The sequence below is a fragment of the Protopterus annectens genome, chromosome 1.part0, assembly GCF_019279795.1.
Source record: "Protopterus annectens isolate FY-2018-M chromosome 1.part0, PAN1.0, whole genome shotgun sequence".
Lineage (NCBI taxonomy): Eukaryota > Metazoa > Chordata > Ceratodontiformes > Protopteridae > Protopterus > Protopterus annectens.
The window spans coordinates 1989891991-1989916774 of record NC_056725.1 but is presented as its reverse complement, the minus strand read 5'-3'; positions in this window follow the sequence as shown (position 1 = coordinate 1989916774).

Here is a 24784-nt window from a genome sequence, read left to right as displayed (position 1 = left end):
GAAAGATACAATGGCATCTGAAGTCTCTGTTCCCATTACAACACCCATTATTTTTTTTCAAATTCCAATTGTGGAATTTCTTAGAAGAGAAATCCCTTGGTGAAGACATCAAATATCCCTGAGTCCAGATCTGGTTGTCTCCCTTTCTGCTCCAAAGCAGTTAGACATCACAGACTTTGCTTGTGGAGCAGTGCAAGGTGCAAGATATATGGTATAACAAAGATAAACATGAGCATATAAATATAAAAGAGATGCTTGTCCTTATGAAGGCACTTAATTCTTTGAATTACCTTTGGTCCCCAGGACCACTTCAAGTTATTGTGGATAATACCACTGTGATGTGGTGCAAAACCAACCAAAGGTAAACAAGGTCTTAACCCCTATGCAGACTAGCTATTTTTGTATGAGGTACAGCTTTACTTCACAGTCTCGCTCTCCAGGCTTCCTACATTTTGTCAGAGCAAAACTATGTGGCAGACAAGCTGAGCAGGACAAAGGAAGACCCTCATGAGTGGAAACTATATCAGAGTGTCTTCCAAGAATTGATCCATCTGTGAGGAGTTCCTCAAAAGACCTATTTGCTGAACAATCAGATTGCAAAATCCTGCTCCAGAGCTCAATGCAAGAAGGCTTGAAGACAGATTCATTCTCTTTCACTTGGAGAGAAATGTTCCTGTATGCTTTTCCATCCTTTCTACTAATATCCAGTGTTCTTTTGCAGGATCAGAAGGAATCTCTCCAGACTATTATAATGTCCGGCTTCTGGCCCAGGCATCACTGGTTCTTCCATCTTTTGGAACTGGCCAGGGATGATTACCACAAGCTTCCTTACAGACTGGATCTACTCACAGAAGAACAGGCATGTTTGATACATCCTGATGGCAAAAAACCTCATCTGACTTCCTAGATGATAGGGTCTTAATACCTGTTAGGTACCTGTTTACTGAGAAGGTGCATCCAGTAGTAAAGGAGGCAAGAAAGTCAGGTACTAGAAGATCATATATTAGCAAATGTAAAATAGTTCCTAGTTAGTGCCAACACCATTTATATTTGTGTGAGTTAATTTCCTATGGTCTGTCCATGGAATCCTCTTTTAAGGCATTCCCATGTCAAAATGTTTTAGAAAGAGATATTGCATAAAAAAACTCTGACTAAACTGGTGTTGTCTCCTTGGGATCTTCATTTTGTGCTAGAAAAGCCAACAAGGGGATGGGAGGGTGGCTTAATGGTTAAGGTGCTTGCCTTACAAACACAAGGTGCAGGGTTTGAGTCTCACAAGGGATAATTGGCTAGGCTTAAAATGGCTCACAAGGGCAGTTAGCTTAGTACTAACCTATGAACTTGCTACATTTGAAGCAGCTCATCTGGCTGATTTTAGATTCTTAACATAGAAAACAGTTTTACTGGTTGCTTTGACCTCTGCAAGAAGGGTATCTGATTTGCAAGATCCTAAGGAGTGTTGTCCTTATAGCATATTCAACAGAGATAGAGTTTCCTTGAGAAGTAATCTTTCTTTTATGCCTAAAGTAGTATCTAGCCAAACTATCCATCTCCCTGTGTTATTTCCTGAATGCCGAAATGAAGAAGAAAGGATACTACATACCTTGGAGGTACGCTGGCAACTCAGGTACTATATTGACAGAACAAAATCTTTCATCACTTCCAATCAGTTATTCATTTCTTGTGAAGCTAAGAAGAAAGGACATCATGCATCAAAAGATACCTTTCCAAATAGTTGTCTCAGGCTATTACCTTTTGCTATTCCCACCATAACAAAACATATCTAAAAAAGGTCAAGATAGTAGCATGGCTAGTGTAGGATGAGAGGGCAACTGTCCTTGGAGCAAAGTGTTGAGGGAGTGTGATCAGCCGATATGGATCTCTCTTAGCTTTGCAGTCAATCCTGACAGCTGTAGTACTCCATGAGTGGCCTAAACTGTAGCAACCACTTGCTAATGTTGTAACTAGTTGCTGCAGTTTAAAAGTAAAAAAAAAAAAATGAAAATCTCTCTCTCTCTCTCTTTTTTTTTTTTGTTTGTTAAGTAAAACCTGAACAACGTAGTGCTCTATGCAGGCAGGAAACAAACTGTAGCCAGTGCAGCAAGCAGTTTGCTATACTTTAAAATTATTTATTTATTTATTTTAAGTAAAACCTGACCACTATAGTGCTTCGTGCAGGCAGGATACAAACTTTAGCAACTGCTTACTGCATTTGTAGCAAGCAGTTTAGTAAATTTTAAGAAGAGATATTTTTTTTCATAAAAAATGTGGGGCACAGAAATATGACCTGAATGACTGGGGCAGGAGGAGGGGGAGATATGCCAGTAGAAGGACTGGCTGTTTTTTTTGGTTTTGGGGGAATGGATGTATGGATGTAACTGTAATAAGCCAATGGCTAAAATATAGCCATTAGCTTATTACAGTAAAGTTTTTTTTTTTTTTTACTCTTCAATGGAAGAGATGGGGTGGATATAAATGCAATAAACCTATGGCTACAATGTGGATCTAACTTTATAAAATGTAGCAATCAGCCAATTATAGTGAAGTGTGTGTATTTTTTTCTTCTCAGTGGGTAAGGTGCTAGTTTGTGATACTGGCTCAGGGTATCTATGGCTTTTTGGAAATGGTTAGACTGTAGAAGTATTCTAGAAGCAGCAACTGTCCTCTGCATATACTTTTACAAAGCACTACAAACTTGATTCCTTCTCCTGGTCTAGGTTAAGAATATTTTTCAGGGGATCCTGGAGCTTTCTGCTACCACTTTCCAGTTGTTCTAAGCTATGGTATTCTACCCATATAGCTTAGGCTACTGCAACAGTGATCAATATGAAGACCATATAGTTGTGTAAATAAGCCTACCACAACAGTAGATGGTCGAATCACTGATGCAGTAGCCACTCCCTCCTTATCCCCCTTGTTTTGGTGTATTTTTTTATGATAATGTGTAGACATTTATTTTTTGTTGCTCCTAGCAATGTTCTCTCAGGGCTCAGTCTCTCTCTTTCAGTTGATATGAAAGATGTGAAGGGTTTGGTGTTCAAACCTGTCTTTTTAATTAGCTCAGCTCAAGTCGCCTGATATTTTGGGTGCACAGAATGTGTCCTGAAGGTTAGGAAGCTGTCTACCTGTTATATTATATGCAGGATATAACCCTTATAGCTTAGGCTACTGCAGAAGTGATCATTTGAACATCTTCTATTGTAATAAATTTACTTATACAACTGTATTGTCAGTTTCTTGTATTGTGCTTATTGAATCACATGTTATGTGCCCACATTAAGGTAAGTTTACTTACACATCTGTACTATTTGTTTTATCATGCTTTACGAATCACATGTCACATGCCCACATTAAGGTAAGTTTACTTACACATCTGTACTATTTGTTTTATCATGCTTTCTGAATCACATGTCACATGCCCACATTAAGGTAAGTTTACGTACACATCTGTACTATTTCTTTTATCATGCTTTCTGAATCACATGTCACATGCCCACATTAAGGTAAGTTTACTTACACATCTGTACTATTTCTTTTATCATGCTTTCTGAATCACATGTCACATGCCCACATTAAGGTAAGTTTACTTACACATCTGTGCTATTTCTTTTATCATGCTTTCTGAATCACATGTTACTTGCCCACATTAAGGTAAGTTTACTTACACATCTGTACTATTTCTTTTATCATGCTTTCTGCATCACATGTCACATGCCCACATTAAAGTACGTTTACTTACACATCTGTACTATTTATTTTATCATGCTTTCTGATTCACATGTCACATGCCCACATTAAGGTAAGTTTACTTACACATCTGTACTATTTCTGTTATCATGCTTTCTGAATCACATGTCACATGGCCACATTAAGGTAAGTTTACTTACACATCTGTACTATTTCTTTTATCATGCTTTCTGAATCACATGTCACTTGCCCATATTAAGGTAAGTTTACTTACACATCTGTACTATTTCTTTTATCATGCTTTCTGAATCACATGTCACTTGCCCACATTAAGGTAAGTTTACTTACACATCTGTACTATTTCTTTTATCATGCTTTCTGCATCACATGTGACATGCCCACATTAAGGTAAGTTTACTTACACATCTGTACTATTTCTTTTATCATGCTTTCTGAATCACATGTGACATGCCCACATTAAGGTAAGTTTACTTACACATCTGTACTATTTCTTTTATCATGCTTTCTGAATCACATGTCACTTGCCCACATTAAGGTAAGTTTACTTACACATCTGTACCATTTCCTTTATCATGCTTTCTGAATCACATGTGACATGCCCACATTAAGGTAAGTTTACTTACACATCTGTACTATTTCTTTTATCATGTTTTCTGAATCACATGTGACATGCCCACATTAAGGTAAGTTTACTTACACATCTGTACTATTTCTTTTATCATGCTTTCTGAATCACATGTTACTTGCCCACATTAAGGTAAGTTTACTTACACATCTGTACTATTTCTTTTATCATGCTTTCTGAATCACATGTGACATGCCCACATTAAGGTAAGTTTACTTACACATCTGTACTATTTCTTTTATCATGCTTTCTGAATCACATGTGACATGCCCACATTAAGGTAAGTTTACTTACACATCTGTGCTATTTCTTTTATCATGCTTTCTGAATCACATGTTACTTGCCCACATTAAGGTAAGTTTACTTACACATCTGTACTATTTCTTTTATCATGCTTTCTGAATCACATGTCACTTGCCCACATTAAGGTAAGTTTACTTACACATCTGTACTATTTCTTTTATCATGCTTTCTGAATCACATGTCACTTGCCCACATTAAGGTAAGTTTACTTACACATCTGTACTATTTCTTTTATCATGCTTTCTGAATCACATGTGACATGCCCACATTAAGGTAAGTTTGCTTACACATCTGTACTATTTCTTTTATCATGCTTTCTGCATCACATGTGACATGCCCACATTAAGGTAAGTTTACTTACACATCTGTACTATTTCTTTTATCATGCTTTCTGAATCACATGTGACATGCCCACATTATGGTAAGTTTACTTACACATCTGTACTATTTTTTTTATCATGCTTTCTGAATCACATGTGACATGCCCACATTAAGGTAAGTTTACTTACACATCTGTACTATTTCTTTTATCATGCTTTCTGAATCACATGTGACATGCCCACATTAAGGTACGTTTACTTACACATCTGTGCTATTTCTTTTATCATGCTTTCTGAATCACATGTTACTTGCCCACATTAAGGTAAGTTTACTTACACATCTGTACTATTTCTTTTATCATGCTTTCTGAATCACATGTGACATGCCCACATTAAGGTAAATTTACTTACACATCTGTACTATTTCTTTTATCATGCTTTCTGAATCACATGTGACATGCCCACATTAAGGTAAGTTTACTTACACATCTGTGCTATTTCTTTTATCATGCTTTCTGAATCACGTGACATGCCCACATTAAGGTAAGTTTACTTACACATCTGTACTATTTCTTTTGTCATGCTTTCTGAATCACATGTGACATGCCCACATTAAGGTAAGTTTACTTACACATCTGTGCTATTTCTTTTATCATGCTTTCTGAATCACATGTTACTTGCCCACATTAAGGTAAGTTTACTTACACATCTGTACTATTTCTTTTATCATGCTTTCTGAATCACATGTTACTTGCCCACATTAAGGTAAGTTTACTTACACATCTGTACTATTTCTTTTATCATGCTTTCTGAATCACATGTTACTTGCCCACATTAAGGTAAGTTTACTTACACATCTGTACTATTTCTTTTATCATGCTTTCTGAATCACATGTGACATGCCCACATTAAGGTAAATTTACTTACACATCTGTACTATTTCTTTTATCATGCTTTCTGAATCACATGTGACATGCCCACATTAAGGTAAGTTTACTTACACATCTGTGCTATTTCTTTTATCATGCTTTCTGAATCACGTGACATGCCCACATTAAGGTAAGTTTACTTACACATCTGTACTATTTCTTTTATCATGCTTTCTGAATCACATGTTACTTGCCCACATTAAGGTAAGTTTACTTACACATCTGTACTATTTCTTTTATCATGCTTTCTGAATCACATGTTACTTGCCCACTCTATGGAAATTTTTCTTACACAGCTGTTGTTGATTTCTTTTATTGTGCTTTCAGAATCACGTGTCACTTGCTCACTCTATGCCAAGCAAAGCAGCATTGGTCTTATAGTCATAAAAATTCTCTGCAACTTACTTAAGCCTTTTCTGAGATATAACTACATATAGTATGTATATGGGTAAAGACACAACCGAAAAATCATTATACGGTAGTGAATAGTGGATATTTGGATATTTTGTTGTGGATGCACATCTAAAAGAAAACAATGAGAATATTTTGCATCTCATTAGCTTTTTAGCTTTTGCCTAATGAATGCCTTTTAAATAGTATGTCTCTTTCATAAATACGTCTTGCCTACAGTGGCTAAACATGAACATATGAGAGTTTTTATTACATTTTCTATGAAGTTTCCAGAATGAAATATCAATACAAGAAATCTTTTTTTTTTGTTAGATTTTTTCATTCTCTTTTGAGCTTTTTCCCAAAACATTTACTCACTTATTAGCTATGTGACAAAATTCATAAGAGCTTTTAGCGTCTTACTTTTTCAGTTATCTGTTTCTTCCTTGGTGACATTACTCACATGATTGTGTTGTCTATTTTTCACAGCTTCTGTCTAAAAGCTTTGTAAGTATAATCATAAGATAGTAAATAACACATCTTAATTATGGCAGCACTTAAATAGAGTACACTGCTTTCATTAAAACATACTACTACTATTTGAAAATATCAAGAACAGATTTTAGGACATGCAGATTTTCTCCTTATGTAAAGAAATATACAAGATAATTAAAGATATTTCATTGAGCACATTGTGGCATATTATAGCAGAGGCAATTGATTTGTTTTCTTAATATTTGTCATGATATGCATACATTTCCTGGTTAAGGAGGTTTAGGATTGATGAAGGGCTACTGTGGGTAAACTTTAAAAAATAAGTATTATTCTTCTTAATTTGTTGTTATTTGCAATACAAACCTCTCTGCAGTAAAACAATTAGTTTTCACTAACATTTATTATTTTATTTTCCAACCTTAAGTTGCAAGATGGGAATGAACATGTTGACATGACTAAGCCTTTTCTTTCTCACAATACACTGTGTGTCCCCAGAATATGAGATTGTAACACACACTCTTACCTGTAAAAATTCTTTCCATTAATCTGAAATATCAGTACATAAAAATGTTACTTGCATTCAGATTTCTAATCAGAATATAATTAACTATATTCCAATGAGTATCACAAGACTATATACCCAACATTGTCTTAACAGACACTGTAATAAAGCTTTTTCTGTCAGCTGAAGGAAGTGCTTAAATTCAACTGATTTTTAGGAAGAGATTATTAGTTTCCAGTTGCCTTCTAGGAAGTCCTCCCTCCTACAGTCGCAAAGACTATAGACAGTGACATTTCATGCTATCCCAGTCTCAGGTGCTTGCTCAAATGTGAAAAGAGAGATGGCATATCTTCTGACAGTAAGCCTGCAATTCCAGGCTATCAGCTGGCTTATGACCATGTTAGAGGCAGAAATAACTACAAATATTTTGGTATGTAGACTTTTCTTTGGACAAAGCACTTACTAGTAATGTGCCACATGATATGAGAGATGGGGATACAAATTCTTAAAGAAATTATTAGAAGACTTCACGTGACCTCAGCATAAAACATACTAAAAATATGAATAACACTGAAATGCCAAGCAAGTTGAAAAACAGCTGAAGCATGCTTTAATTCTATATAGCAGTGAAAAAATTAATTTGTTTTCAGAATATTACATGATAGGATGAAGAATACTTGAATTCAGAATGTATCTGCCCTTTAAATTATTATTGGCCAATGTGATGAGTATCATTTTTAAAGTTTGGTAGTGGCCATTCAGTAGATCTTTGTTTTACAAATAATTTAATTTTCACTAATGCTGATGATATTGTTACAATTTACTCTGAGGAAAGAGAAAACTCTGGTGCATAGTTTATTTTGATTTATCTGCTATTTTTTTTTACAACCACACTTAAAATGATGTCATGAAAGGCTGTAGGTGACAAGTTAAAGGTTATAGAAATGATTTTGCACAATTAAAATTAAATCAGAGTCTGTTTCTTATAGTGCAGCTTCAGTATTATCACATTACTTACAATAACTTTCAAAGTGAGGTGTTCTACTTGAAAGACTTTACTGACATCATTTTTTTCCAAGAATTAAAAGTAATTTATTGGTCCAGTTAGCATGGAAATATAAATATCAATACTCAAGATCAGATAGTAATTTATTGTTGGTTCATTTCTACATGATGTCAGAACAGGAGATAGCACCTATAAGAGGAATTTCAGGAGATGTCCTTACCAACAAAACAAAATGCCAAATTAACATGTTTTTATGTCAAAAACTATTATATTGTATTTCATGATGTAAGTAGGTTATACCCAACTTTAGGAGGTGCTCATATTTGTTGTAAAATATGATTAAACCACTTTAATGTAAAATTAAGGATTTCATCCAGGCAAATAAAGTTTGATGATTGATTTGGAGGAAGAAAATGCTGGTTTTATTAACTAAAGTGGGTGCTCAGGTCTATGCTATTCACAATGTATTGCCAGTTGACCTGTGGAAGGTATTAGTATACTGGCTGCAAAATTATGGGTGCATCTTCATGTCTAATTAAACCCTCATGGGGTGCCACCTTGGGCCAGTAATAGTTGTATATTTCAGCCTTTGTTTTAAAGACTGACCCAGGTTTACAAGGTTTATTATGGTTTGCAAGACACATAATAGTCATATGTACAATAGTGCATCTTTATCAAATCACTGCATGTGGTAGTTTTGCTGCTTATGCACTCTCTAGAGTTAGCATGTGGCATTATAGCAGTGAATGTTTCTCAAGCATCATTCAATAACTTTGGCAAGCCATATTTCTACAACCTTATGTTGTACATTATCTGGCTAACATAGTACACTAATTTGGGCATTTTAATAATACCTGAGTTTTCTTCTTGATGCTTATTTTCTGGATTGCATGATGCTTAGAGCAGGACTTCTCAGAATATCAGTCAATGCCATTTGCTAATGCTTAGAAATACTTTTGTTTGCCTGGTTTCCTTATACATGTTTGCTATGACCTTCAAAATGTTAAAGGTCAGAGTTTTATGACTTTACCTTTTGTGCTGGCATGTGTCCGTCCGTAAAGTCAAATCAGTTTTGAAACTTGGTGAGGAAACTAATTGCAGATGATTTTATCTCATCTTTTTATGGGCTTAGCCAGTGATTCTGTGATGAGATAATGGTTATCATTTGGAAAAATCAGTTATGCTGTAATTTAAGGGAAAATAGTGCATTCAAAGTAGTGCAATGTGAGTCAAGTGACTAAGTATGCAGTAGGTGATGTTGTACTATTGGGACAGAATAAGATCAAGTAATACAGAAACATGGTCAGTGCAGTAGTGGTTCTTAGATACTGGGCGACCTGTACATTGCCACTCTGATTGGAGAAAAAGAAGTTATGTACTCACCATAACGCTCCATCTGTGTTGTCAATTTTCATTTTTCTCAACTTGTGGGTTCAGATCCGAACCACAAATCCAACTCAGCTGCTTCTATAGCTTAGGATTCATCTCCCGAGCTCCTCCCTTACCCACAATGCTCATGTCCTCCATATTACCTCTGATTGAGTTTGCTGTAGCTGAATATGCATAATGCATACATGTATATCTATAGAAAAATATCATAAGATAGGAAGAAGATAAAATCAAGAGCTCAAAAGAAACAGTGGTTCCTGAAACAGCTATGTAACTCTTTCCAGACAGGACAGGGGGATGGAAGGCGGGAAGGTTGAGGAAGAATGAGAATGGACAACACAGATGGAACGTTAGTGTGAGTACATAACTTCTGTATCTGATGTTATTTTCATTCATTCCTCAACCTGTGGGACAGAGTCCCCAGCTACATATCTCTTGGGAGGCCTTCATGGAAGGATATTTCAGAGCACCACAGAGCCAGAGGTTGCTCTATTTCTGTATACAATATCCAACTTGTAATATGAAACAAAAGTATGAGAATTTGATCATGAGGCAGCTGCACAAATATCATCAACAGATACTCTTGACCAAAAGGCTGCTGAAGTGGACCTTTCCCTACTAGAATGTGCTTTCACATGTCTAGCAGGCATGATACCTTTTGCAGAATAAACATAAGAAATGCAACCTGCAATCCATTTAGCTAAAGATACTTTGGATATAGGCTTACCCAGTTTTGCCTTCAAAAAGAAAACAAATAATAGGTCAGATTTTCTGAAGGCATTTGTTCTGTCCAAATAAAAATGTACATCGGACAGGTGGATGTTATATTCACCCTTGTTTTCAAAATTAGGAAAAAAATACAAGGAGATTGATGGATTGATTGATATTGTTTTCAGAAGCAACCTTAGGTAAAAAAGACTGATTAGTATGTAGGGTGACTGTCTTTATGAAAAATCAAATAGAGTGGTTTGGAAAAGAGTGAATGCAATTCTGAAATTCTCTTAGCCGTGGTTATAGCCAAGAATAAGATCTTCCATGATAACAATTTGAGATCTAGTTTGGCAGATGGTTCAAAAGGAGAGCAAACTAAAGCTTCTAAGACCATAGTGAGATCCCACGGAGGAGTGGGGTCTTTAACTGGAGGACTAAGCAAGAAGGTACCTCTGAGAAAGGCCTTACACAATTTGAATGAAGCCAAAGACGAAGACCTTTCACCTATGTGGTAATTAGATATGGCTGCTAACTGTACCTTGACAGTGGAGTAGCTTGCCCCATTCTAAAAAATAGAAGCAAGGAAGTCAAAAACTGCTGGACTGGGGGTGGTAATAGGATCCATATATTTTTGTCGAGCTGAAATGGAGAAACTATTCCACTTGCTCTTTTCTGCTGGAAGCTTTATGTGAAGATATCAGAATTTCTTTAACTGGAATGGAAAGCCTGGAAGGTCTAGCCATCATTGGAACTGGAGAAACCATGCTGTCAATTTGAGGCCTGTCAAATACAGGTAAGTTTGTCCTGAAAGATGAGAAAGAAAGTCTGGACTTGGGTCCAGCATCCAGGGAGGATGTATCAGGTGATACCAAAGAAAGGGAAACCAAACTGTTGGGGCCAAAAGAGTGCAAAGAGGATCACTTTGCTCTTCAACCTCTGTTACTTCTGGAGAAATTTGTGAATTAAAGCTAGAGGGGGATAAGCATAAAGGAGATCTGAGGGCCAAATATGGACTAGAGTATCTCTCTTTAACTGACCGTAATGAGGGATCAGGGCAAAGAACCTGCTGCATTTGTTGTTGGAAGTGGATGCAGAGAGATCACAGCAAAGTTGACACCATTTGAAAAAGATCATGTTTGCCACAGATTGGTATAGAGACCATTCATGAAGCATCAGAAGAGTTCTGCTGAGCCTGTCTGCTAGGATGCTGGATTTCCCCAGAATGTGCATTACTACTAGAAAGTGGTTGAAGGAGATCACCCATTGCCAAACTCTCATTGCTTATGAACAGAGGTGGTATGATCTGGTTCCCCCTTGTTTTTTGATGTTACAAACTATGGACATGTTGTCTGTTTGAATTACAATTGTCCCTAGAGGAATAAAGCTCTGTAAGGCTTGCAATGCTAGGAGCACCTCTCTCATTTCTAAGACATTTATATGCAGATTAGTCTTCTGTATTGACCACATGCCTTGAACAACTCATCCTGAGTAATGGCCTCCCCACACTAACTGGGATGCATCAGTGCTCAACATGGCAATGGGGGGGGGGGGTGGAAGAATAAATGGACGTCCTACTTTGATGCCCTTTGAGTGAAGCCACCATGACAGGAAGTCTTTGCACACCTGAGATAGCTTGATGGGTCTATATTATATTAGCAAACACACTAAATTTTGAACACTATGTAATCAACCCACAATACTCGAAAATCCAAAATGTTGAACACACAGATCAGCGATTTTTTTTCCCAGGAGAAAAAAAATCGCTGATCCTTAAAGAAAAAAAAAATCCAAGCACCAAATAAAGTGGGGGGCTTCACCCCCACACCCCCCTACTTAAATATACCAACTCTGAGATTGCACCACAATGGAGGAAATGGCAAAGTCCTGAAAATCACCAAGTGATTTTTTTTCCCTAGGAAAAAAAATCGCTGTTCCGTGCTTTCTGCATTTTGCCATTTCATGTAATCATGCTCAACAAAACGCTTTCACAAATTTAAGCATTTGCTGAAATAATAGGAACTCAGCTTGACGGGATGATTAAGAGGAAAGCTGTGTAGGGACCATTTTCCTGCTAGAGTTCATTGAAGAATCCTCATGTCTAGTAGAGCTGTAGGAATCAATGCTATGGTGGTAGCCATTAAACCTAGTACTTTGAGAACTAATTCTGCAGGTGGTGAAGGGATGACTTGGATTTACCTAATATGTAATCTCAAGGACATAATTCTGTTTGAATGTAAGAGGGCTAAGCAGTCGAGTGTGTCTATATGATCTCCTATAAAATCTATCACTTGAACTGGTTATAACTGAGACTTTATAGGATTTATTGTGATCCCTATTGTATTCATTAGGTGAAACAGATAATCCCTGGCTTGGAGGAGGAGACACCTGGTTGATGCCGTCAAGAGCCGCTACTACTGCCGTGCATTTGGGGAACAGCCTAGGGGCTGTGTTGAGACCAAAGTGCAGAGCTCTAAACTGAAAATGACCGTCTCCCAGCCATAATTGGAAAAGCCTTCAAGAGTGCCTATACATTAGATGTGATAGTAAGCGTCTTGAAGATCTACTGAGTACATCCAGCCATCTTTCTGAAGGAGAGCTAGAATAGACTGTACAGTGACCACCCAAAATTTTGAGTTCTTTATGGACTTGTTTAGGAAGGTTAAATCCAGGATAGGTCTCAGGTCCCTTATCTCTATTGGCAATAAAAAGCACCTTGACTAGATTCTGGATCCTGTTTGGTCTGGTGGGACCTTCTGCATGACTCTTCTCTAGCAGCTTTGTGATTTCTTGTGCTGCTGAGTCCCCCTGCTTGGGTGGAACATCAGGGAGATTTTACTTTGGAATGGCAGTTTTGAAAAAGGGAATGTAATATCCTCTGGATATGATCCTTTGCACCCAATGGTCATTTGTAATGTCTAGCCAGGCATTTAGGTGCAAGGATAAGTGCCCCGAACTGTGTCCAGAGAGGCACAGTCGGGAAACTGTTCAGAAGCACTGAAAGGATCTGTCCGAGAAGGAGACTCAAGATCTTTGGTTCTGCGAACCTCCTCTGCCACATGGGCAGCATCTACCAAAATGATTATTTCCCCTTTGGCGTCTAGGGTAAAAATCTCCCTGTGAATTCTGAAAAGGCCCTTGTGACTTCTTGGACCCCAATTTCGTACCTACATATTGGTTCCTGGAAAATGGTCTTTGTGGGGTAGAGAATTTGATTCCAATGGCAGATAAGGTTTTCCAATCTTTTTCACAATGGGAGAGGGTATCTTTTACAGTTGGTCCAAAGAGTGACAATCCATTAAAAGAAGGGTCCATATTAGATGAATGAATGCTTAAAATGTCAAGTACGACATGCTTGACAGCTTTTAAGTGAATGTTCATCTAAGCGAAACCTCAAAATGTCGAAACTAGGAATTTCTAAAATTTATAGTTGGCCAGCTGTCAGGAAGCCAATGGCTGACATCAAAACGTTCACCCTGTCTAGCCATTCTTACAGTCCTCCACTGTGGTGTGGTCTCGATGTTCACCATGTGTAATGTTATGACAGCCCTCCACTGTGGCGCAATCTCGGAGTTGGTATATTTAAGTAGGGGGGTGTGGGGGCACTTTATTTTGTTTGTTAATTTGTTTTATTTGTTTGTTTGTTTTTTCGGGGAGGTTGTAATGGTGTACGTTACATTTTAGCTGCCAGCTGCTGGCTTCCTGACGGCTGGCCAATTATGAATTTTTGAAACTCCTTGTTTCGACATTCTGAGGTTTTGCTTAGATGAACATTCACTTAAAAGCTGTTCAGCATGTTGTACTCTATACTTTAAGTGGTCAATCATCTAATATAGACCATAAAAGAAGCATTGATGAGTGATGCCTTGAAAGGTTCCACAAAATCTCAAGGTCATATCCAGGCATGTCCCCTTATAGCAGTGCCTGAAAAGGCAGCCCTTGAGGTACCCTCAGCAGCATGTGACATTAACCTCATGGATGCCTTCAAGATGCATTGTAGGGTGGCTATTTTTGAAGAAAAAGTTTTCTGTTCCTTTTGAGACATGGACCCTGGGGCAGTGTTGGAGAGTTCCTCTAGTAAGTCCCTCTGTAACCTGTCAAAGTGGGCCAGATTATTCAGTTATCACAGTGCGAAAGTTGCTGATCTGTACACCTGCTTCCTGAACATGTCTAATGCCCTAGGCTCCCTGCTAGGGTGATGGACAGTGAAGCTCTGTTCAGATAGCTCCTTCTTTGTGGCTGCCACAACCACCATGGCATCCACAGGGGTGCCGTTTGTCCAGTGTTGCTTACCTGAAGGGGCACTGAAGATTTTGTCAGCTATTTTTGGTATGGGCTTCATGGTGTCTGGCTTCTTCCATGTCCTGCAGGAGACAAGGTCTATAAGGTCATCTGCAGAAGGGGTCAACCAAGATGTAGATGGACCAGACTTGAAGGCTTCCAAGAACACAGACTCTTCTGAGGAAGGGCTTTGGGCAGACAAACCCCCTCTTTAGCATAAGCTTTCAAAGATGTTATGGGTAAGGGAGGAGCTCAAGAGTCAGATTATAAGCTATAGAAGCATCCGGGTTAGATTAGAGGTTTGGATCCGAACCCACAGGTTGAGGAATGAATGAAAATGACAACATCAGATCAAGTGTTCTCCAGCAGGGTGTTAATCTGCAGTAATAACTGCTCAAAAAAACCTAGTCAGATGCTTCACAGCAGCAAATTAAGATGATGTTTAACTCTGACTGTTAAAAGCCAAACAGCGACTACTTTTTTTGATTGCTAGCAGTGGCTTTCTTCTCAATGATTGTAAAATTAAAATCATAAAGTAAATAAAGAAAAGACTATGTGTATGTGTGTATGTTTGTGTCTGCTTGTTGGAGTGTGCATTTGTGTGTGTGCTTGAGTACATGAATGCATAAGTGACGGAGAGAGAGACACAGAGAGAGAGAGAGAGACAGAGACAGAGCACTGACTGCAACAGGCAGTCCATCACCAAGAATGTAAAAAACTTTCAATGTCTGTCATTTTTGACTGATTTAATCCTCACTTTTTTACCTAGTAAATTTTTAGCCAGTGTAGCACTATGTTCAGAATAAAGGGAGGGGCTGGGATTGCATGGAGAGGGATCTTCATACCTTGACATTTTTTATGTGATTCATCATGGAGGGCTCTGTTGATGAACATGTTTGTGATTGGTGTGTGTGTGTGTGTGTGTGTGTGTGTGTGTGTGTGTGTGTGTGTGTGTGTGTGTGTGTGCGTGTGTGTATGTGTGTGTGTGTGTGTATGTGTGCATGTGCACGTGTGTGTTTCTATGTATATGTGTGTGTCTTTTTGTTTTTATATCTGTATTTCTGAATGTGTGTTTCTACGTGTATGTGAGTATGTCTGTGCATGCTTCTGCATGTGTGTGTGTGTGTGTGTGTGTGTGTGTGTGTGTGTGTGTGTGTGTGTGTGTGTGTGTGTGTGTGTGTGTGTGTGTGTGTGTGTGTGTATGTGTGTATGTGTGTGTGTAGACATTAAATAATTATGTAAAGTATATTTTGGATATAAAAATACTTCTTCCAAAAAACATTACATATACTAATGCACCTAATATCTTAGGTGACATATAAAATAATAATAATGATAATTACAAAATAATTAAAAAAATGAAATAAAACAAAATAATTTAACAGCTAGCCTATTCTCTAAGAACAATAATGCTGTCCAGGGTGTGTGTTACTGTGTGAAGAATGTCCTTCCAGGGGTGTAGAAGCCCACTGCCTGCAGCATTAGGTCCCAGAACACCACTGGGCATGCTCTTATTTACACAGTAACACTATACCTCTCAACCTGTTAGAGCAAGAAATCTGGACAAAACCATAAATAATGGGGGGCAAAGGCGCAAAAACATGGATACTTTTTTAAATATTGCTCTTATTAACTTAAAAAGTTGATCGAATAACAGGTTTTTCATTATCATGAATTTCCTAAAGGATATGAAGTCTGAAACTCAAACATCTGCCTTACTCTTTTGACTTCAATCCTCAATGATTTCTAATTGATTTGCCAGAAAACCACAATTTTATGAGAAACAAACAAAAATATGAGGCATAAATTTGTACATTCTGTGAAAATCCATACAGTTGAGAGGTATGAGTAATACACACTGCTGGACATTATTGCTTGCTTGTCACCAAATGGGTCCTGTAGCAGATATGTAAAGTACTTGCAATGATTTACATTTTAATTTTTAATGAAGCACCACTAAAAGCATAGCTGAGAACATAGATAAAAGCTACCCAGTAATGTCTCTAGTATGTTTATGTTACAAATGGGGAGGAAATGGATGGATAGGAAATGCAGAAAGGGGTAAGGGGAAACAGACAAATACAGTGCATGGACAGGGGAAATAAAAAAAGGGGCGTGGAGAGGGGAAAAATGGTAATATTTTTGTGGGACAGGTGCCTTTTTTGTGTTTTCAGGAAGTACAGCTGATAGCAATGGCATGGATAAAGTGTGGTAGGAAGGAGGGTATAGGGATGTCAGAAGGGACAGACAAGCCAGCACACACACACACACACACACACACACACACACACACACACACACACACACACACACACACACACACGCACACACACGCACAAAATGGAGACTAAAAGGGGACATACAAAAACAAATGGGATAGACCACAAAGGCGACACACACACACACACACACACACACACACACACACACACACACACACACGCACACACACACACATACACACGCACACACACACACACACACACACACACACACACACACACACACACACATACACACACACACACACACACACACACACACACACACACACACACACACACACACACACACACATACACACGCACACACACACACACACACACACACACACACACACACACACACACACACACGCACAAGCACACACACACACACACACACACACACACACACACACACACACACACACACACACACACACACACACAAATATACACACAGGTAAAGGGAGGACAGTTGGTTATGGGAAAGAAAGAACTTCACACTAGAGTGGGAAATGAAAGACAAGGAAAGGAAACAGCATAATGGTGGTAAGTAGTATGATGGCTGACTGCCACAGTGCACATTTCCAAACTTAACCAAAACTCATTCATCACCATGACCATCCTCTTGTCCGGGCCCAGTTACAGTTAGTCTGATGGTCAAGGACATCTCTAAAAGTTGCATGATGACATGTTCCATTCTGCTAAACTAGATGTCCACCCAATAGTCCACCAAAACTATCACCAGGTCTTCCACACCCCTAGTTACTGTAGTGAGACCCCCACTGATAGCTACCCATGCAAATTCTGCAACCACCCACCAATGAAACAGCTCCTCAGGGCACTAGCAAGCCTCCAAGTGGAAACCCCTGACATTATGATCATTGTCAGGCATGATGAAGAGGCAGATGCATTGCACAGTAGTCACTGCCACACACCATTCACTGCAACAGCAAGCATTGCAAAATATGGGAACACAGGTGGAGTGAAATAAAACAATGAAGGATAAATTAAAATAAAAGATGACAGTGGTAAACAAAAACAAAAGCAATTAACAGCAAAGTGTGCTATACTAGTTAACAATGCTGCCACTAGAGGAGAAAAATGCAGTCAACTAGTCAATGACAAAACAAAAGTGATATATAGGCCTTTCACAGATGTTCTACAGGACTATGTTCCCCATAATGATTATGATTAAATGCCAGCTAACAAGTCATCTACAATGAAGTGTCATAGCCTATGCGTGGCAAACAATATGAGTGAAAAGTGGTAGTAAAGCTGGGCACAACCAGCCCACCAAACAAATGCCCAGCCATGAAGAGCTTAGGAGTAGTTGGCATTTAGACACTGACAAATGTCCACAAGGATTGCAACCTGTCCTTACACAGGATAGTCTTTATTTTGGCAATTATGTACTTTCTAAGTTTCCTGCAATAGTTGCATAATTGCACAAAATAGATAGACTATGATGTGGTTTGAAACTCAGAAATTACTCATATTCCCTGAAGAGAAGCTTTTGTTTTTTCAGCAAAGTACAGTACACACCTTTGTACCTGTTCCTTCTATTGTTTGCCTGCAAAGTTGGATATTTCCATAAAAACATGCCCCACTTTCAGCTTCTGAAAATGTGACAGCTGTAATGACATTGAGTGGGACAATGCCATGTAAATCTTGTTCAGAATTGCAAAACAGAATACGCATGGGACATATATATGTCACTCAAAATGGATAATCACCTGACAGTTTCTCAGTTGCATGCTCAAGGTAAGTGGTGAAACAGACACACACAAGGGTGGTTGAATGGCCATTGTAAGATTAAGTCATGGAAGGCTGAACATGTTCTGTATTTATAGTCGGAGAGGATACATTTGAGAATGTTTATTGGGCATGTGGGGTGAGTGGAAAGGAGGGTAAGTTGAAACTGAATTTGTCAGCCAACAGGTTTGATATATCACCTAACTCAGTGAATGTGGCTCCAGTATTCGCCAGTTCAGTACACTGCTGAAACTTTGAGGTTTCTGACGTAGTTGAAGAAAGGCTTATGGTTGTCTTTTGCCTGGGAGGCTATCTTAACCTCAAAATTGCTTTATTGGACTTAATTAGCCCCCACCCCCTTAGTTGCCTGTTTAGTTTGATGTGAAGGTTCGTATTTCCATGGGAGTTACATTTCCTGATTTTAGCTATGATTCTTTATTCTTTTGTTGTATATCCTTTATAATCTGGGATGCCATCAGGGCGGTTTGTTTTTGGAGTTAGCTTTCAGCTTACTTCTGGTAGTTACTGCAGCCACTATGCAGCCATTGACATGGTTGCACAGGTCTGTGGACAAGTCTGCATAGACTGCTGCATTCTCCGGGTTTAGAGGGGCATTGAATTTTGACAAACTACCACAATAAATAGTAATTTGCCTTTAAATAGGTCCTGTTACTGGGTTTACTGGTAGTACTGAGTTGATTTTGATTTCAAAGGAGACAGCTTTATGGTCAGGCCTTACCAGGGAGAATGTGACACTGGGAGTGTTGTGGGAGGGTACAGCATTCTTCCATATTTGTGAGTATGAGGTCCAGTATGTTGGAGCCTGTAGGGGGCATATACACTAAGTGGTCAAAAGTGTTTATATTTATGAAGTCCAGGATTCTCTGCACCTGCAGATTTCAGGGTGTGTAGGATTTCCCGTCTATATAGTGAAATTAAAGTCACCCATGAGGGTTTTCATTGAACTGTAAGTGTCTCCAGTTGGTCTAAGAATGTGCTGTAAATTTTTTGAGACATGGAGTGTGGCGTATAGCTCACTAGTGTACCTTTCAACCTCTTAACACAAGAAATCTGTACAAAGCCAAAATAATTGATCTTATAAACTTCCACTGAACCAAGCGTTCGGAACGTATAATAAAACCAGCCAGCGAAACCTGAATGCAATGAAGTTTTGCATTCAGGTTTCGCTGGCTGATCTTATAAACTTAGAAAGTTGATAGAGTAAAAAGTTTTGTTTTACTATGGATTTTTCTGAAGGATATGAAGTCTGAAACTCAAATGTCTGCCATTATTAGTAATTCAATCCTCAATGATTTATCAGAAAACCACATTATTTATGAGGAACAGAGCAGAAATGCAGGGAAAAAATCTGAGCATTCTGTAAAAATCTGGAAATCTGAGAGGTATGTTCACTAGGATATGGTTATCTATGGGTGTCCAGACATGGAAAAACTCCAACATATCATCCTGTTTAACCAATCTCGAGGTACACTTGTCATTGATGTATATCAGCTTACTTACTGGTCTAAAAGTGTGGAAGGCACTGAAACCTTGCACTGTAGGGATAATTTCTGAAGCTTTAAACCATGTCTCTGTATCTGCACAGATATTTATATTCTCTAGGCTAAGGAGCACTTGGACTGGTTGTAGATTTTTGGTTAGGCTTCTGGCATTGAGCAGTGACACTTTCAGGTTCAGTCAAGTTGATTTTGCTATTTCGGTAGGTTTTTCAATGTGTTGTTGCCTAAAAAACGGCTCTATGGGATGGATAACATTTTAGCTAGTGTTCAAAAGCTTAGAGGGGACAGGTGTAGATTTTCCCTACAAAAGCAATGTGGTCTGTAAACCATGTCTTCTTATGCTGACAAATATTGGATTCCCTTAGAATGATACCACAAACTCAGGCAATTGTTAAAATCAGTTATCTTTTGCTGATATTGTGGCATCATCCTCGATGAAAGTAATATGCTGCTCAATGTTGGACTCATATCAGCCCGAGACACATATTCTGAAAGCTCCATAATGTCTCTCTTCATATAGGTCAAGAAGGTACATCAAAGGTATTTCATACCTATATGGTCTGTGATGGAATCATATTGGTTTCTGTGGTGTAATGACTTGACTGCATGCCTAATTTTGTGGATCCTGGCTCCAGATGGGCAACCATACCTCTCAAGTTCTTAGAGCAAGAAATCTGGACAAAGCCATAAATTAAAGTGGGACAAAGGCCCAAAAATAGGGACTTTTTTAATACTGCTCTTACAAACTTAGAAAGTTGATAGGTTAACAGGTTTTGCATTAGCATGAATTTTCTGATGGGTATGAAGTCTAAAACAAAAATGTCTATCATTATTTTCTAACTTCAATCTTTAAAGATTTGCCAGCAATTTGCCAGAAAACCACAATTTCATGAAAAATGGACCAAAAATATGAGGTAGAAATCTGGGTATTCTGCGAGAATCTGTACAGTTGAGGGTTATGCGGGCAACTAACCATTATCTTCTTCTTGTTCAGCTGGTTAGAGGGGCATCATTATGTCTTACAATGGAGTCCACTATGACTGTTTGCTTTTGTATAAGGCACTGATGATTGCTGCTACATGGTGAGCAGCTTTGCATAAATGTGCCGAATTTATACCATTACAAAAAACACAGAAAACTGAGTCTAAGCTCTCTGGCCAATAAAACGACTACACTTTGAGCCCTTTTGTATGTTTCCCAATTCAGATAGAGTAGGCAAATACCCCCTGCTACAAAATGAATAATCCCAGTCCTATTAATGTAAAAACACAGTAAAAAGAATACCACAAGTGCAATGCAACTGCAAACAACTTAAACAACTAGCTAGAAAACCCTTATAGAATGTGATTTCAAGGCAAACAGTCTAACAGTAGCAAATTTAACAGGAAAAGTAATTTTTAGGTAAAATATCAGTAAAATTACATAAGCAAAGCAAGAATGGAGCAGTGATTAATAAGTTATACAAGTGTGATTTATTAATCCAAAGTACTTAGCTCTGCCTAGATGGGACTGGATGCAAGTATAACATTTCTGGAACACAGACTAGGGTGCCAAGCTTTGCTGAGCTCTGTGGAAATAAGCTCAGAGCTGCACAAATGGAGCCTTCTGGCCAATGAAAAGAATACACTTTAAGTGCTTTTGTGTGTTTCCCAACTCAAAGAAAGCAGGCAAATACCTCCTGCCACAAGATGAATAATCCTGATCATTCTAATGTAAAACAAATAGTAAAAAGAATACCAAAGGTGCAATGCTACTGCAAACAACTTAAACAACTAACTAAAAATTTATAATAGAGAGGTCAAGGCAAGCTGTGTAATATTAGCAATGTAGATCCAACATTTTTGTAATTGAGAGTGCAGGTCATGTAACTGGTTACTCTTTTCTTATGAAACTTATTATTTTGTTCAAAGATAACATACACTTCACTGTAGTAATCCTTGTACCATACCACATTTATATGTATTTTACTTCCAGTGTTTTTTCTTTCACTAACTGAGCTGTTATCACTGACGGTTTACATTTGCGTTTCATTTTCAGCAGCCATCCTTAGCTTCTTAATTTAAAATTTCTGACAAACTGTTTTTCCTGCAGGCCTAATTTCAATATCCAACTGTTTGTTTGTGTCTTTTGGCTTTTCCCGGTTAGGGGTTGCCACAGCGCCGGTCCGCTAATGATTGGCAGTTGATTTTTACATACCAGCTTGCCAGGCCTGACGCACAACCTTCAACTAAGGTACACCCATTCACGCATGTCTCCACGCAGAAGATGCTCTAGCTGAGAATTGAACAGCATCCTTATTTGCTTTGAAAATCTATAAGTATTTGAAAACACCTTTACCTCTGAAGATGTCTCATACTATCATCTCTCAGATTTGTTCTCTCAGGTAAGACCTCCTTGTATTTGGTTAGAAATTCTTGCATTCTTGCAACACTCCTTTTTATGGCTTAAATAAAGACTCTCCTTTCTGAGCAGTAGTTGGTTCCTTCTTTGACATGTTCTCTCCAATCGCAGTGCTACAACTCACTGTTGAAGATTTAGTCTATTTACATTCATTCTGTAAATTGATGAGATAAATTTGCTCTGCATTTCTTTTACCAGTCTGCTTGACATTATAATCTACCTCATTAACCTTTTTTCAGAATTTCAAATTGACCTTACCATTTAGCTAAAATGCATTTTTCAGCCAATGGCACTGGTGCAAAATCTTTATTACCAGGTTTGTATTATTTCCTTTTAATATTCCTATTGTGCAGTCTTTTCTGGAATTCCTGAGATTTTAACATGTTCCTTTTCACTATGAGCATTAACACACTAAGTCTTTCTTGTAAGTTAGTGAAAAGATCTCAATAGTACATTTGAATGGTGTTTTCTCTGCTTCCTTGGTCAATTTAATAATATCAAGTAGACCTCTTGGGTGCTTATCATACAAAACTTCAAAAGTTGTAAACCATCTTGATGCTTCAGATACCTCCTTTTTTGCTAATAACAATTAGAGTAGCAATTGAATGCAGTTCTTGGCCATCTGCTTCCTTTACATGAATTTCCATGTTTTATTGTACCCCTGTACTAAACACTCAGTCTCTGAATGGTAAACTAATGTTTTTTAAGTGTTTAAGCTGAAAATATTGGCACAGTTGTTGCATCTTTACATAAAGGGTGTGCCTTGACTGATAAGCACCTCCTTAGGAATACTCACTTCAGAGAATATTAGCATGAATCTTCAAGTAATACAATTAATGTTAGCCTTAACTAATGCTATAGTTTCTGGAAATTTTGTGACATAGACTATTATGATCAAGATGGCCGGGATATATATTCATACCCACTTTCAGATTTTATCAATGGCCCAAAATATCCATACCAATCCATTCAAATGGCATGTCTGCAGTAGGTACTTGAATCAAATAATTTATGAAGTTGGGTTGTGAAGCTGGTTTCTGTTATTCTGGAAATGTTTCAGTTTCTTTTAACATTACTAGTCACAACAGTCTAGCTAATATTCTGGCCAAGTAGATGACCATGTATACATTTCATACTAGTAACTAAACTGGAATTACTTTTTTATTCTTATTCAACTATATAAGAGATCATTATTCAGCTCAAAGTAAGACTAAGAAGTAGGTTTAGCCTCTTATGTATTGCTAAACGCAATCACTTCTATACTCTCTCTTGCTCTCACTAAGGTATCATGTTCCCATTCAGCAGTTTTGAACTTAATATGAATCACCTTTATGGCTGTTAAATTTGGAAAATTCTCATCTGCTTGTTTCAAATGGGAATTTACCTTCCTCTCCAGTATATACTGGTTTAAATACCTCTATATCTTAGTTTTCTTCTATAACAAACATTCAAAAAAAAATCTGGTTTACTTTGAATTTCTGTTTGAAACTGATAGAAATCTATTTAGGATTCTAACCAAACTGTCCCCAGGATTCACTAATCTTCTGTGTAGGACTAGAGTAGTCCTGCATGGAAGCGGCTGTTTAGGAGGAGGACGACAGCACACCATGCATATTAATGAAGGAAAGTTGCCTGAACCCCTAATCCTACATGGAGTGTGTACAAGTGCAGGGAGCGTATCTGAGAGCAGAGCTGTCAGAATAAACACGCCCCTGCAAAGTAGAACAGCAGAAAGTGTACATAAATGAGCGAGACCGCTCATAGGTGTCCTCATATCCCCACCAACAGTCCCCCATGTGTACAACAGCAACAGGATATAAAAATAAAAAGAAGTAACCCCCTTATTCATTTTTAAAAGCCTGAGTACAGCTAACCATAGGTGCGTGGGTGTGCCCATCACTTAGCTACGGTTAAAGCAGCTTAAAAGGCTGAAGAGGATAAAAAGGAATATATATGCAAATGAAGCAGCACAGCAATAGTGTAGTGGTCAGAGCATCTACCTAAGGAGCAGGCATTCCCGGTTCAAGTCCCACTGCAATATATACCATTTTCCATGTGAAACCTGTATACGAACATTTATTTACATTTTATTGCTGTACAACTTACTAAATAACATTTAAATGTGAAATGGAGTACTGCATTAAATGCACATGTGAAGAGTCAGTACCATAATGAAGAAGTCAGCAGTA